This window comes from Artibeus jamaicensis, unplaced genomic scaffold, assembly GCF_021234435.1.
Source record: "Artibeus jamaicensis isolate MK-2021 breed Jamaican fruit bat unplaced genomic scaffold, CSHL_Jam_final contig_76, whole genome shotgun sequence".
Lineage (NCBI taxonomy): Eukaryota > Metazoa > Chordata > Mammalia > Chiroptera > Phyllostomidae > Artibeus > Artibeus jamaicensis.
In genome coordinates this window covers 7208289-7224062 of record NW_026521954.1, presented here as the reverse complement: position 1 = coordinate 7224062, position 15774 = coordinate 7208289, and positions in this window count along the sequence as shown.

Genomic DNA, 15774 nt, shown 5'->3' with positions numbered 1-15774 from the left:
ATCTCTGTCATGAGTGGTTTTTCCATGTATGCTTTCGATTCCTAAGTCCCATAGTTCTATAACCCTAGCATCTCTCTCATTCTATTAAAGAGAAGATATATATTATTTTATATTTTGCTTTGTTTCTGCTTTCTAAATGTTCTCAGCAGGAATATTGCTCTACTACATGCTAATTCATCATTGCTGGAAGCAGAAGTCCATGAAAACATTTTAAAGAAATTTAATTATTTCATTAATTACTAAATTTATGATGTGAAATGAAAATTGTTTGTGAAAAGGGTGAAATACAACCTCTATAAATTGTTTTTCTCCTCTTATCTTTTTTAATATTAAAACAAGCTTTCTGATATATGTACTTTTATAATTTCTGGGAGGAAATATGTTTTAAAGCATTCAATCCAAATTCAAAAATTCAAAGGTAATGCTTTTTATCATCTTGTTAACATCTCTTGTGAGCAACCGATTTGTTCATATATGGAAGCAAAATGTTAGCCTGTACTAAAATATAGCAATGGGAACTAAACTACATTTTTAGTTATTTGAGTCCTAAAAGATTTATTAAATCAAGACTGCTTAAGTCAGGCTAAGTCTGTCATAAAAGCAAATAGGCAAAACACTGCATTTTAATTTTTTTGACTTTCTGCTTTCCTGAGTGAGATGAGATATTGCTGAATTTTAGGTTGCTTTTCAATTCATTGTGACATGTGGAATATAATGGTGCATCCATTTGACAATGTATCCCATATGCCAATGAGGGTCCCTTCTTTTACTAGTTGTACTGTGGTTTCTAACAAAGAATGGAGAGTATTGTATTCTTATGTCTATGTAGGGAGGTAAATTTGATGCAATGAAACACATAGAGAATAATTAAAGGCAACATACAAGTGTGGGCCAGACAGTAAATTAATATCCCACTTACACTGAGAATATGGCCACAGTGGGCTCCCATGAAGGTAACTTCTGATTGTAAGTATATGAATATATATTTAATTTGTATTTAAGTAGCATATGGCCGAAGAAAATCACATTCCATAACTTCTTAGTTCATACATTATTAGTTTACTTTTTCCCCAAAAAACATAAACTGGAAATTTCTGGCTCAAGTATTTTCAAGAGATTTCAAATAAAACAAATAACAGCATTTATTCATTCAATGAATATTTTCATGATTTTATGTCCTGAAAGACTATAGTTGGCCTCTAGGGATACAATGGTAAGAGAAAAAACAAAATTTACCCATACAGACTGATTGAGCAGATTGGTATGAATCAATATTTCACAGAAATAATAATATTTCAAGCTATAATAAGCAATAAAAGAATATGTAACAGGAACACCTGATCTTGTCTAGCAATGGGGACAAATGCCATGTGAACAGTAGAGGGAGGTTGAGATAGTGATAGAAGTCCAGGCAAGAAGAAGTATTCACAGATGAACCGAAAGACGAAAAATCTGTCTGGGATGGAGACAGCACAGACTGAAACCTGATTCCTCTGACTCCATAGACTTTCCTTTTGACCAACCCACATGACTATGGTGAAAAATAATGGGAAAGTGCGGGCTTCAAGTCCATGCAGTCTTCTGTGCTCTTGGTCAACTTTCTCAACTCCCTGAGACTCCATTTTTCCATAATGTAAGTGTGGCCACTTGGCTCCTCCCACCTTGAGAACCAAATATTCCTACAGTATTTAGGCTTCCCAATTCAGTGACCACAGTTCCCACTGTAAGGTACGGCCTACAGTGGTTCAGTCACCCTGTTTCACTTGGGTTCAAATGCAAGCATCATCAGAAGGTACAAGCATGCTTCAGGAGTAAGTAATTTTAACTGTCATGTGGTTCACAGTGGTTGTCCTTTGTCTCTGCCTGGCATTAAGCTGAAACAAGCATTACACGCAACTATGGTCCTATTGAGGACCTTTTATGACCTCCAACAACAAAGAAAACCATCTGAGCTTAGTCTCCTGGTGGGTTATTTTGGCATTTGGGTGCAGTTGAGAATGGGTGATGGCTTTGCTACAGAGCTCCACTCAGAAAATATAAAGGACAGTGATGAGATGCATTCACTTCTTCAAGAAACAGATTTCGGGGGGTACATCTGATATTATGCATAGTTGAAATAGCTAAAGTTTAGAATACATATATACAAATTCATAGAGAATTGCAAATGCTGGGCTTATTGTTCAAAAGCCTGTAAGAAAACATATGGGATGATAGGAGATAAAGGTATCACATGTAAGCTTGAGGAAGGACTGACCAGTAGTGGTCACAAATCATGAGGGTGTTTCATTGTATTGTTAATGCCTAATAGGACTCATCAATATTGCAACAGACACTGAGTTACACCAAACAGAATGATTCAACCAGTTGATATCAATCAGACTCCATCACTGACCACCTGAGAGCAGGCACAAAAATGTGCACAAACGGAACCGTCAAAAGGACAGAGATGCAGACTGTGCATGCATACTTCATCCCACAAAGGCTGACCAAACCGGTGACACTTCTGAATGTCTAATCTTCCAGAACCAGAACACTGGACAATGAATATAGCATTCTTCCTCAGGGATACCAACAAGATTTTAGTGATAAGTTGACTAAATTGGAACGCTTTCTCACTGAAATTGGGCAGCAATTTATTTTCACTACAATCATCATTTATTCTGCACTTGAGTTTGTCCTTCCATACCATTGCTACCTCAACCAGCACCACACACTGAGGGCTCACGGGAGGCCTGATCCACCAGAACAATGTATCATATCATCCCATATGATACCGTACCAGATCAAGGAACTCGGTTTGCGTTGAAGAAAATTCTATCAGCGGGTAAGAACCGTGGATAATGGATCAACAAAAAGAGTGGCAGAACAGCCTTTTGAAAGTATAGCCGAGTTACCTGTTTTGGGATAATATAATGGGAGCATGGTCACTAGTTCCCAGGTTGCTGTATACATGCTAAATCAGTTATCATTATGGTTGTGTTTTCCCAGTAGGTGTATACATAGGTCCAGTAACCGAAGGACAGAAGCAGGAGTATCCCCACAGATTGTCACATCCCATGAATTGTTGGAGGAATTTAGATTTCATTCTAATAACTCTGTGCTCTGTGGAATTACATTATATTTCTCAAAAGGGGAATATTTCTACCAAGGCTGAGAGCAAGAGAAAGTCCTATTGAGTTTTCAGTTACAACTATTTTGGGCACTGTGCACCTTGTGCCAAGGAATCAGTAAGTAATATGGTGAATAATTTATATAAATTATTATATGAATATAAGTATAAATTATATAAATACAAATTACACTCTCAGGGTAAATTCATTTTAACTATTAGGAGGAGGCACAGTAAGAACAAATATTTTTGGCACCCAGATTATTTATTTAGACATCCCTAAGTACTACCTTGTGCTAAGTACTCCCTAAGTCCTAAGATTGTAATGGTAAATGGAAAAGTAACCCATGTGGCCTAAGAAGGGTGTGGTAAACAGATTGAACCTCTCTCCAGAATGAGTCTTGATTGCCCCCAGGTGATCTTGTTGTAGAAGTGCTGCTTGCTAAGGGTGCAAAGAGTTTAGTGAGCTAGAGAAGTGAGGTAATGCACTTCTTGTAGATCACCAGCAAGAAATGCTGTTGTAATTTGTTTCATAAACCACTCTTTAATATTTTTCCCTGGGAAAAGAGGTCCACTGTACAGAAATAGCTGCTCCTGGGACTCAAACTGAGCGAGTGGGTCTAACTCAAAAGCATAAAGAGAGGACTCTCATGTCTTGCTGTGTCCTCCCAAAGACTGTGCCTACTCAGAATGCTGCCACTCGAGTGCTCAGAACTTCTTTAGAAACTATTTTGGCTGAAGAGTCATCACCCTTCAGTTTATGCCTTCTTCCCCAGTCAGCCTAAGCTCAGGGATTGATCAACACAGGGTATAAGGTCTCAGCTTTCTTTATGATGATTGGGTTGGTTCTGAAGAGCTTCCCTAGCTGTAGAGGTTCTCAAGGGTGAGTAGAAGAATTGTTTGAAGTGCACCACTGCCCAGTGTCTCTTTCTGTTTTCCCCGAATGTTGACCATAAGAGCACTCACTAGTAAGTTCCCTGCTTGCACACATCTAGCTCAGTACCTATTTCAGGACAGCCTGGGACAATTTACAAATTAACACCTTATTAATCATGTATCACAGGGTGTATGGACATAAGTCATTATAACACCAAAATGCTTCTTTAAAGTTGATTCATACATCGTGGCCCACAGATTAAGGCAGAAACTTATCCATCTGTACTGAAATGGATGAGGCTAACTTGGAGCATTATAAGAGATGATTCTCCCTTACCTAACTTAATTATAACTATTTCAATACAGACATGTTAGAACTCTTCTTGCTAATATTATAAAATTTTCTTGTTTTAGTTAGCCATTGAGTTATTAAAAATCAGACAATGATCTACTGAAGACTGTTGCATTATTGCATTTTGACCGACTGTCATGTTGTCCATTATTGTAATTTATGGGTTTTTTTTGCTCTGGAAATTACATGTTAATTTAAAATTATTTTAATAAATAAATCATATTTATTATTACAGATATATATTTCTTTGAATAATTAGCAGAGAAAGACAGTCATAAATTACTTTAATAAAGCTTACATTAACCTATAGTGGATAATTATTCCTTAATTGGGTTTTAAAGTACAATAAAGATTAAATTAAAAAAAATAAATTACAATTTTACTTTGAAATGATTTTGGGTCTTATAATATTCATGATTAATACATGCACTTATGTCAAATATTTTTGCCTAACTTCAAGAATTTAAAATATTTAACCTAACATTGAAAGTATTATTTATGTCAAAACTGTTGCCATAGAACTTTCTCAAGTTGAACTGTTATTTTTGTATTAGTGTTTAAGATTAAGTTACTGTTTATTATAAAATAAAATTTAGAAGGAATACATATATAGCTGCTATTTTTTCTACATGTTGCAATTGGTAGGGTATATCTTGAAGGTAGATAGTACCTAGAGAAACTATCCAGAGAACAATGAATGAAGAAGTGTTTGGTTAATTCTTAATCTTTGAAATTATTTGGAAGACCATATGTTTACTACGTAGGCAGTTTAATTACTGGTTTCAGAATAGTATTAGACTAATATTTTTACATATTAGCCTTTTCTTTCTGCCATAACTATATTTTTCATGCAATCCTCAGATGCTAGTGTTCATATAAATTATTTTACACCTTTTCTTGTAGATTAATGAGTTAAGTACTTTGGATGTCTCCATTTTACAAATAAGGAAAATTAAGTTTAGAAGTATTAAAGGGTACTTTGTCCAAGGTCTTTCCTCTGTCTCTAAATGGCAACAAAAAGGAATGTATCCAACCTACTGGAGTAGTTCAGTTGAACAGAGTGTCATCCCAACAAACCAAGTTGCAATTTTGATCCCCAGTCAGGGCACATACAAGAAACAACAAATAATGCACAAATAGGTAGAACAATAAATGATCTATATTTTTAGGGAATTAGAAAAGCTTGAAAAAGATTATGCTAAATACATAATGCCATGACACTTCTGATGTTTTAAAAATATTTCAAGTTTAAAGAAGAAAATTTTATAATATGCATATTCATCTCAGATATTTAAGAGAAAGCTTGTAGTAAAATACAACTTTATTTATCTATGATCTTTAGGACTTCTCAGAAGCTATTGATTAATTTTTACATAGAGCTAATGGCATGTGCTCTCAGGGAATAACTGCCTTTGGCTTTTTTAGAAGAAGAATAAGGAAGGTTAAAAAGAATTTTCAAAGACTATGCAATGAGAGATGATGATGATGTGTCTCAACTGAATGGTGAATTATACTTTTTTCTCATTTAAATGAAATAGGCATACAATTTATAAACATATTTCTATGAATAATGCATCCAAAATCAGCCAAGATTGGCAAAGAAGCACTAGATGGTTATTAAAACCATGGGCTCACAACAAACACAGCACGTGTTCTGCAGTATCTCTTAGGGGACTGTTTCGCAACACTCTTATTTTATTTGTATATCATCTCTTTTTGCAAAAAAAAAGTGTTATTCTGCTTCCATTGGCTTTAGTTTAGTCAGTTATGTTTACAAAAGGAAACTTCTAACTTGAAATGAAAACAAATAGGCACAAAGCATTTTCTTCTGTGTCAAAGTGCTAGTTTTCTTTCATCTCTTCAGAAACTGGAATGACCAGGACAAGAATGACGCATTTAAGTGAATGAAGCCTTTTCTTTGAAAAGGTTTCAACACTAGAAATTGTGGTAAGCAATGACAATGTTAAAAATTCAGTGTGGTTTTATACAAAAAGAATCGGACAGAATGTGTGGAGAAAACAGATCCAACACTTGGAAAAATTCATGTACCTGTGACATATTCAGTCTTTGTTTGATTAGGAAGAAGAATATAATTATATTGCAGTACTAGTGAAATGCTCACAATAAAATTTTCTTAAGAAATTAAAATTCAATAAATAGTAGTTGATGTTCATAGTGATTGAACAAACAAGAGATAAGGGGGGTTAGCTTATATAAAATCCAAGGAGGCTGAGTTAAGCTTATTTTTGGGGAGACTCATGTATGATTAAAGGGGAGGGAAATGATTAGAAGGCCATGGATTTTTCACAGCTGTCTGCCCAGAAGAGTTAGGGTCATCTTTCACTAATCTATGACTACTTAGGAAATTATATGTTGGCTCCCATTTGTTCTCTTCAATGTCTTTAGTAGATATTCAGAGACAGAAAGAAATGAAAGAGTATACATTATTAACTCCTTAAAGCTTTATGGAAAATTATAAGTAATTTGCATTTTCCTTAAATATTTACTCAAAGAACCTCAAAAAGACGTCAGAAGTTTTCTTTTTCTTTTAAATAAAATATTTGCCTCTCTTTTAAAATATTTTACCTACAGCTACCATCAACAGAAATGTGTTGAGTAGAGTCAGAAATTACTCTTTTGAATGTCTCAGTGTAAAAGATTCTTCCCTGTTATATTTTATTCTGATAAGTAGGAACCATTATAATCATTTTAAAATATTTTAGTTATATATAACTTTAATAATGCTTTGAAGAACTCTTACTAAATATCTCCATAATTTGCAGATTTATGCCAATCATTGATAACCTAGCAAAAGAATACATTACATATTTAATCATCTCATATTTATTGAAGAATAGAGTAGCAGGTGTGTGTTTGTTTTGCTGGTGATTTTGTTGTACAGACTCAATCATTTTGAATGGAGAAGTGAAGATATTATCAAAATGTTTACTCCAGATATCGTCTGGTTTCCTCATGTAAAAATTCATCCCTCAACTCGCTTCCTTGTTTTAGAGTATTCCTCTTACTTCATCATCTAGATAACTGCCTTAATTGTTTACCATTATTTTGCATGTTATTCACAAGCATCATTTTCATTAAAAACTTAGTACCCACAAAAGCAACTGCCATAATGTTAATTTTCATATTAATGACTAGACTTAAGAATTCTTTTTAAAATCATTTTTCTGTTTACATTCCAAGAAAATCCAAATATATTAAAAATTGTATTTAACAGTATTTAATATATTTATGCTCGTTGTTTTAATAAACCATTGAAAAAGAGACCATCAATTTAAGGGCATTGTGCATTTTCATCCTCCAGGGGTCCCCAACATTTTTGGCACCAGGGATTGGTTTTTCTGCAGGTGAGAGGTGGGGGCTGCAGGCACTAGAATGTCAACTGTAAACCCAAAGTCTCAACGTGCCCTGCCACCATTCAAGGCCAGGTAGGTTCATATGGGATTTGGGAAGATGGAAGAAAATTCGCTGAGCCATGGGGATGCCAGACATGCCTTTAGTCTGGGGTGGGCCACCCTCCAGTCGCACCAGGGGAAGTCCCAGCTTCCTTACACACTAAGTACATGCAAAGCCAACACCGACCTTCTAGTTAGTTACATAACAGAGCTTGATTCTAGCACCTGGAGCCTTGCTCAAAGTTAGGCAGGATTTAGAGGAACAAGTATAAAGGATACGGGGACAATAACTAAGGGGGATGGAAATGGGAGTGAGGTGGGGAGCATGGGGAAGGGGTGGGCTGGGATGGGAGAAATAAACAGAAAACTGTACTTGAAAAATAACTAAATAAAAATTTAAAAAGTTACGCTAACGCTGCTAAGTCATAGTCGCCCAGACATCCCTGTGAGGGAGCCTGAGTCACTTCATTCTTCCCGCACCGAGACTCTAGGATGTGTAGCGTGGTTTATGTGTTTATTTTTTCCATTTTTTTTGTAGTTAAAGATAAAGACAAATTGGTAAGAAATAAATAAATTATATAATTTATTTATACAACATTAGAAAATAAAATGTTTGAGAACCTAGATAATTTGTGAAGTATTATCAAAGAATGCATGCCAAACATTTAAAATAAATAAAACTCCATACAGGTGGTTTAAGTTTAAAATTTCATAAAGATCTGCCTTGTGTCCATCCCCACTTTGTTTCAGGCCACTGTATTCAGATTATGTGTGACAAATACTGTCCATTAATGACTTCACCTCAGCTGAGGTAAAATGTCATCATGTAAATTTTATACATAGATTAGCTTTTTATATCTGTATCAACAGTTTTAAATACACCTCATCATTATTTTTAGAAATGGCCCCAGTTTTTTCTATAAAAATAAATATATAACCACAGTCACACATAAGTAATACGTGGCCCCAGGCAGCAGAGCTGAGATAAGCAGTACATTCTGTTGCAATTTTAGTACCTATAATAGTCCCTGTGTGACTAAAACACAGTATAAATATCCTACCAACTTTATATTATTTGTTAATTACATATAATTATGAAAAAAGCTAAACTGGCCAACATTTTAGAATTATAATTATTACCTTGAAAATGCCAAATTCACTTACAAAAATTGTCATTTACAATATAGTTATCAAATCATATAGTTATCATTTTCAGAAAATATGAAAGATGAATATTCAAGTTCAATGATAAAGAAAGCCTAGATTATAATCCTAACTTCATATGTTAAAACCACAAAAAGAGAATACAAAGTGCCCAGACATGTACATTGGAGTTGCATTTATGAAATAAAGTGAAATATTTGGAGGTTGCATTTATGAAATAAAGTGAAATATTTGGAGCAGCTGCAACTGGAAGAAATCAGTCATCTGGGAAATCTGCAGAAAGTATTAGAGACCAGCCCAATGATATTGTGCTTTGCTTTTATTTTTTTTTAATCTCAGAATATGAAAACTAACAACTGGAAAAGTTTTTTTTGGAACATTGTGTGGCTTTTTGCTACTTTATTTTTTTAAATAAAGTTATTTGGGCTTCTTTTATATATAAACACTTCCAAAAATTGCATAAGAATATAAAATGTGCACCATTTGAATAATAAAATTATAACTTAATAAGCATGCTCCTGGAAAAGAGGTGAGACTGGTTGACTCTGCAGGAACATCACCACACGAGTGGTCGAAAGTTTACCTGTTGCCTTTATACATGTGATTTGTACACAGTTTGCCTCAGGAATGATGGCATTTTATTAACGATATAAAAGCTGAACCTCTGAATAGAAGAACTGATGATAACATCAGTCGCTGGTCAGTCTTTTACTTTTACTTTTTGTGTTTGCTTTTTGTTGCACTGTGACCTTCATTCTTTAAATCTATGGGTTGTTGAAAGCCTACTGAACGCTTCAGGAAAAAAAAATATTCCCCTTAATTTCCTAAGTAGTACACCAAACCACTATACTAGGTGGGTCAGTATTCATAACATTAGATTTCTGATATAAATATCTCTAAAATTAAGATCATGTGATTTCCCCCCACATATTCAGAATGTATCTTTATTTTCTTATATTTAAAGAGATGTGTTAAAATTCACCGTATGTTCTTAAACCAAAATCAGTGAATTTCTTTGAGTCTTCCATAACTACTTTCATTTATAAACCACATATTATTGAGAGCAATATGTTAAATATTTGTTTTTTATAGTTTTAAGCAATTACATTTTTGTTTTTTAAGTAAAGAGAGGTGTATCTCTAAAGGTGATTGTCCCATTTAAGATAGGAACAAATAGCATACATTCCCTCTCTTAGAAAGTCTTTTTGTGTTATGTTTTCTATAGAATTAATGTACTTGGCTAGCTAACCAAAATGAACAATGATATAATGCTTATTACATGCTATACATTACTCCAAAAAGTTATCATGTGTCAAACTATTTAATGCTAACAAAAACTTTAGAAGTAGATGCTAGTGTTGTTACTATTCCTCTAGTTAGGAAAGTTAGATGTGAGAGAATGCACAACTTAATTCAAATCTCCTATTTAGAAAGTAGCAAAACTAGGATTCTCCCCAAGTGGTATGACCCCCAAATATACACTCATTTCCCAACACACCTTCATGGTACTTCAACTATGTGTCATCATTTATTCAGCCAATTACCTATTGGCATACATCTTGGTGGTGATAAACAGTATAAAGTCATAAAATAACACCATGATGAGCATTCTGGCAACAAAATATTTTTATGCATCATTTATTATGTTCTGAGGATATGATAGGAGACTATAAATTTCAATATACAGAACAACTTTCCTGTATTCAAACTATCCTCCACAAAAAATGTTTAAATACATTTCCTCCTTAATACATCTAAGACTTCTGATTTACTTACATCTAAAATAGTATTCTATATTATTTTCTTTAAAAAGAGTTTACAATTAAGCTGTGTTTAAATTGTGTGAAGTCTCTCCGCCTACACATTCCACACACCACACAAAACTCTCTGTGGTTCATTTTCTTTATGATCCAGCTTTTATTCCAAGTAGAGAAGACACAATTATAAGTGGTAACAGCAATTTCTAAAATGCTGACTTACTTGGAAGGTAGTGAGAAGCTCACAAAAGAACAGATGCCTTTTTTCTATTCCTGGTGAAGTTAAGTGTAGGATGGAAAAAGCAAGTGAGTTCCATTGTGTGACTGTGTAGGAGAATATGGAAAGATAGCAATTTAAAATTTCTCACCTACTTCAAGGAGAAGACAGAATATTCTGAAATGCCTCCTGTGTTACAGAGAATAAGGAAAATGTAAATATTAATAATCATCAGCTTGGCTCAACAAGGACACACAGTCTTCCTGCCAAGAGTAGAGATCACAAACTTAAAATTTGGGGATAATACAATTGCAGAATATATAGAATCAATTTATCATTTTCCTTCTGTTTTTAACTAAATGGTAGGATGTATAGAATCAATTTATCATATTCCTTTTGTTCCCCACATTCATACTGTCACTGTTGTTTAACATTTAAAATTTTCTCCAAGTGGGTAAAATATAATTTTGTGTATGCAAAAAAGTATGTCATCTGCGCTCACACACTGTAACTGTAAGGAAGTCCAGAAAATACAAATTACCTTCAAGTGCATGCTGCTGTTCAGGCAAATTTGGTTTAGAATACTGAATGCTTATTTATCTCTTTCAATATATAACATGATTATTCATTTGTTTACTGTATAGATTCTGTGAAGATGTGGATAGTTTCTTTTAAAAGTCAGCACATCCCACAGGAACAAGAAGCTTTTTCAGGTACACACAAGTTAGGGGCTCTTTTCACTCTTTTCTGAAGCCAAGCAGGGATCGATACTAGTTTAGTGGCATTTAGAACCATCTTCCAACTAGTAAGAAAAAATCATCAAAGCTGTTGGTGGATGAATAATAGGGGAATTTCACATGGCAGGATGTGGTCTAAATTGGTTAGACAAGTGTAGAATGGACATCCAGGCCTGGTTTTAAAAATGTGAAATAAGCCTAAAAACATATCTCCATTGGAGACATCTAAGTGACTCTAACAAGATTAGGTTGAGGAAAGGAAGGGAGAGGGTAGAAAAACATACAGTCTACATGCTCGGGAAAAAGAACTAAAACGAGGGCAACTAACAAGTATCAGAAAAGTGTGTGCCCTGTGTGAGGAGCAAACAACAAAATTATGTGTATACCTTTCCTATAATTTGAGAAGTGGTAAAAAAAGTGCAGACTTACATATAGAAGTGAATTTCTACATAAATAAAATGCTAATCATATATAAAATAATAGGCAATTTCTAAAGACCCAATTTTGTGCTGAACAAAGTTAAATTCGTTAAATTCTACAAAATGTGCATTTAGCTAGGAGATGATGCATACCCTCAGGTACAATTTTTTTTTCATTTCCAAATTAATGTAGGAAATGTTGCTGGGAACATTACGTGGGTATGAAACTTACTCCGAAGACTATACTATTCACTCATAAATACTTACTAGAAAATAAAGTTCAATGCAATGAATTTCCGGTTGTGTGAGATAGAATTTTATTCCAACATTTTCCATGTTCTGAAAAGAGCAATTACATAACAAATAACATCTCTGAGGGTCTAAATAAAAGCGCAGACTTTCCTTTCTACAGCACATGTTTAAAATTATGGAATACACAAATTATTTAGTATCAGATTGTTAAAGAATTGTAATTAGTTTTTTCCCCTCCTCTTCGCGTTCTTCTTGTGAAAATAAAAAGGTGTTGCTTTATTAATGAGGGAAAGGACTCCCTGTTTAATTTCAAAGATGGTCTATGTGACCTAAGTTTATCACGGGGGCAAAGTAAAAAGATCTGATCTACTGCAAGGGGTCTCTCCCTGAGTTTTAGTTGATAAGTCAACACTGAGTGAGACCTGTGGGGCAGTGATCCTTTTTCTTAAAAATTTCACGATTTCTAACATTTCATAAATATATATTATATCATGAAACTAGAAGACAGAATCTATGACAGGACATACATGTTCATGTTTTCTATATAAGTATATACATATATTCTATCATGAAACTAGCAGGCAGATAAACTCTATATGATAGAATATGTGTTTATGCATATATTCCAGTGCATATACATACATTCTATCATGAAATGAGAGGCAGCAACAATGTCAAGCTAGTGACTATGATTACCTGTTCAGTGGAACTAAGGCCAAAATAAGAAAGGACTTTGGACATTTTACCAAAAAAAAAAAAGTTCACTACCTCAATGGCCAAGCTGGTTGCTGATATCTTTAATATTTTACCATAAACTATATGTCATATACATATTTTTCTTTGCTCATTGTTCCTCTTTAACTAAATCTCCCTCTCTTTTATAGGTATGGTAGTGTGTGGGTGTGTGTGTGTAGGAAAATATCTCTCTCATGAATCTAGTAAAGAACAATAAGCCAAACCTATAGGCATGAAAAAAAATGAGGAGATGACTAACATGGAAACACACACAACATATTCATTTAGTATTTGGACTTATTTTGGTGCATTTCAGGATACAAATTTTCAAAAAAACACAAATTATATCATTATACCAATTTTTTCTAACATTCCTTGAAAAATCTTCTGGCCGCCACTCTCCTGTAGGAATTTCTCACTAGGTACTTCCCTATTCAGTAACTCCTGTCATTCTCCCCATTTTACATCTGTCCTTTGTTTGTTTTCACTGTTTTGCCCATGACAAGAAGGTTCTTAGAATAACACATGCGCTGTCCAATAGGTCAGCTACTAGTTATACAAGTTTCATGAAGTTTAAATTCAACTCATTAACAAAAATAACATTAAACACTATTTCCTTAGTGACACTAGTCCTGTTCAAATGTTCTATAGCCACATGTTATTATACAGAATATATGTAGAGCATCTCTATCTTTGCAGATAGATTTTAATGAGCGAGGCTTTTCCATAACATATGTGCCAAGGGATCACAGTGTCATCTCATAATTCAAAAACTTTTTTTTCATTTTCTACAATGATGCTGATCAATGAATCCTTCCAAAGCCCTGTAGACAATTGAGAAGAAACTTAAATTTTTCAACTAAAATTTAGTCAATATATTTTTTGTGGGGGTGACTTGGCCTGCATGTCCCCCCGTCTACCACGTATGAAAGTAACACTACCAAGACATGATCTGCTTGGGGAGGAGAGGTGGCCAATTTCTCAGAGAAAAAGGCTGGGAGCCCCTTCCTCCAGGGAATTTTATTGGGTTGTAATACACAGGAATACAGGTAGTAAGGATCAAACAGTGGATAACATTTCAAAGAAATCTGAGGGTTTAGTCTGAGTCAGTGTCTGTCAGGAAAGGGGATTGCAGAAACTTTGGGAGACATACTCATTTCCTGCTCGGACCCTTAACTTATGAATGAAAGCACTCTTAGCAAAGCAGGCTTCACAGGACTTTCTTTCTTATGCCTGATCACTCCAGATCCTGCCCTAGCAAGCCAAGGAGCTGCACCTCCTCCCCATCAAAGGTTTTAAGATTTAAGTGGATTAGAGCCAGGAAGCACTTCTCCCAGAGGACATGGGGACTCGGGCTATGTCAGAATATCTGAGGGGCGAGGGTCCATCACTCCCTCTTTGTTGCAGCCCCCGAGTCCTTCCATGATGGCATCCCAAGTGATCGTGTCTGGCTTAGGTTGCCCCCCTCTGAGGGGTTGTACCCATCATGGACTAACCAACCATGCTTTAGGGAGCAGGGGGAGGAAGCAGAGGCAGCATTTGCTACCAGAGACAAGCTTTGTCTCCTTGTGGCTCGGATTCCAGAGGTTGCTCACTCATCTTTAGCCATGGGAGGTAGTTACAACTCCTGAAACCAGGCAGAGCGGTTCCCAAGGACTTTTTCCTCATTCTCTATTTATTCTTGTTGTTACACAAATGATCACTTTCTGATGCAATAGGTGCTTTTGATCTTAATACTCTCCCTTAGGTGGTATTCAAAATGGTCCTCAGCTACATATCAGTGTCCAGTTTGATTTCCCTATATTGACTGTTTTAAAATAAAGCATATTGTGAATTAAAGCGTGTTTTGTACTTGCAGCTTTTTTTAATTCGATATTACTTAAAAGTAAAATTGAAACTATTGATTTTTTCAATACTGAATTGCAAATAATTTATTTATTAAGCTTTATCTACTCTAAGAAAACTAATTTTGTTTATATCACAACTATTTCCTTCCCAAATCACCGGGGAAAAAAAAAAGTTTTTACCAGCTTTCAGAGACAACTATTTGAAAATGTGTTTTAGGATTCATTAAGAAGTACTTTGCAATTTACAATAAACTGTTTTACATTGAATTGTTGGTCAATAAAAAAGATTTAATCCAAGATAAAACATACCAAATAGTAGTAATAAAATAATCATATTTCTAACCAAAATAACCACTATCCCAAGGTATTCACATAATGAGCACATGTAAGCACCCCACAGCCTTCTGAGTTAGGTGTTATTAGTATTATTAATCTCTCAGTGAGAAAACTGGTGTGGGTCAAGATTAAAATACTCTAACCAAATTTAAAATGGTTAGAAATTTTGTGGAAAACCACAAAAGGATGAAGTAACTGGATTTTGAAATGAGAAGAAAAGATTTGAGCCCCAGCTCTGTTGCCTCAACACAATCCTCCCCACTTCACTGGTTGCAGATGGAACCTTCATCCAGACACATAATTTCTATGTTCCAATTCTTACCTTTATAATGGATGTACATGAGTATCAAAATGATTTAAAATGATGAAGGAGACAAAAAATGGATCCGATTAATTCTTTGTCCCCTTTCACTTATCTTTGTTGAGAAACAGCCTTAATAATTATTTCTCCATTTATCTTACTTCTGTTAAATTTTAGTCTGCCCATCAGACTATATATCTAGAGATATTTTGAAAGACTCCCTTTACTTGAAAACTTCATGTTTGTTCAGTAATACTGG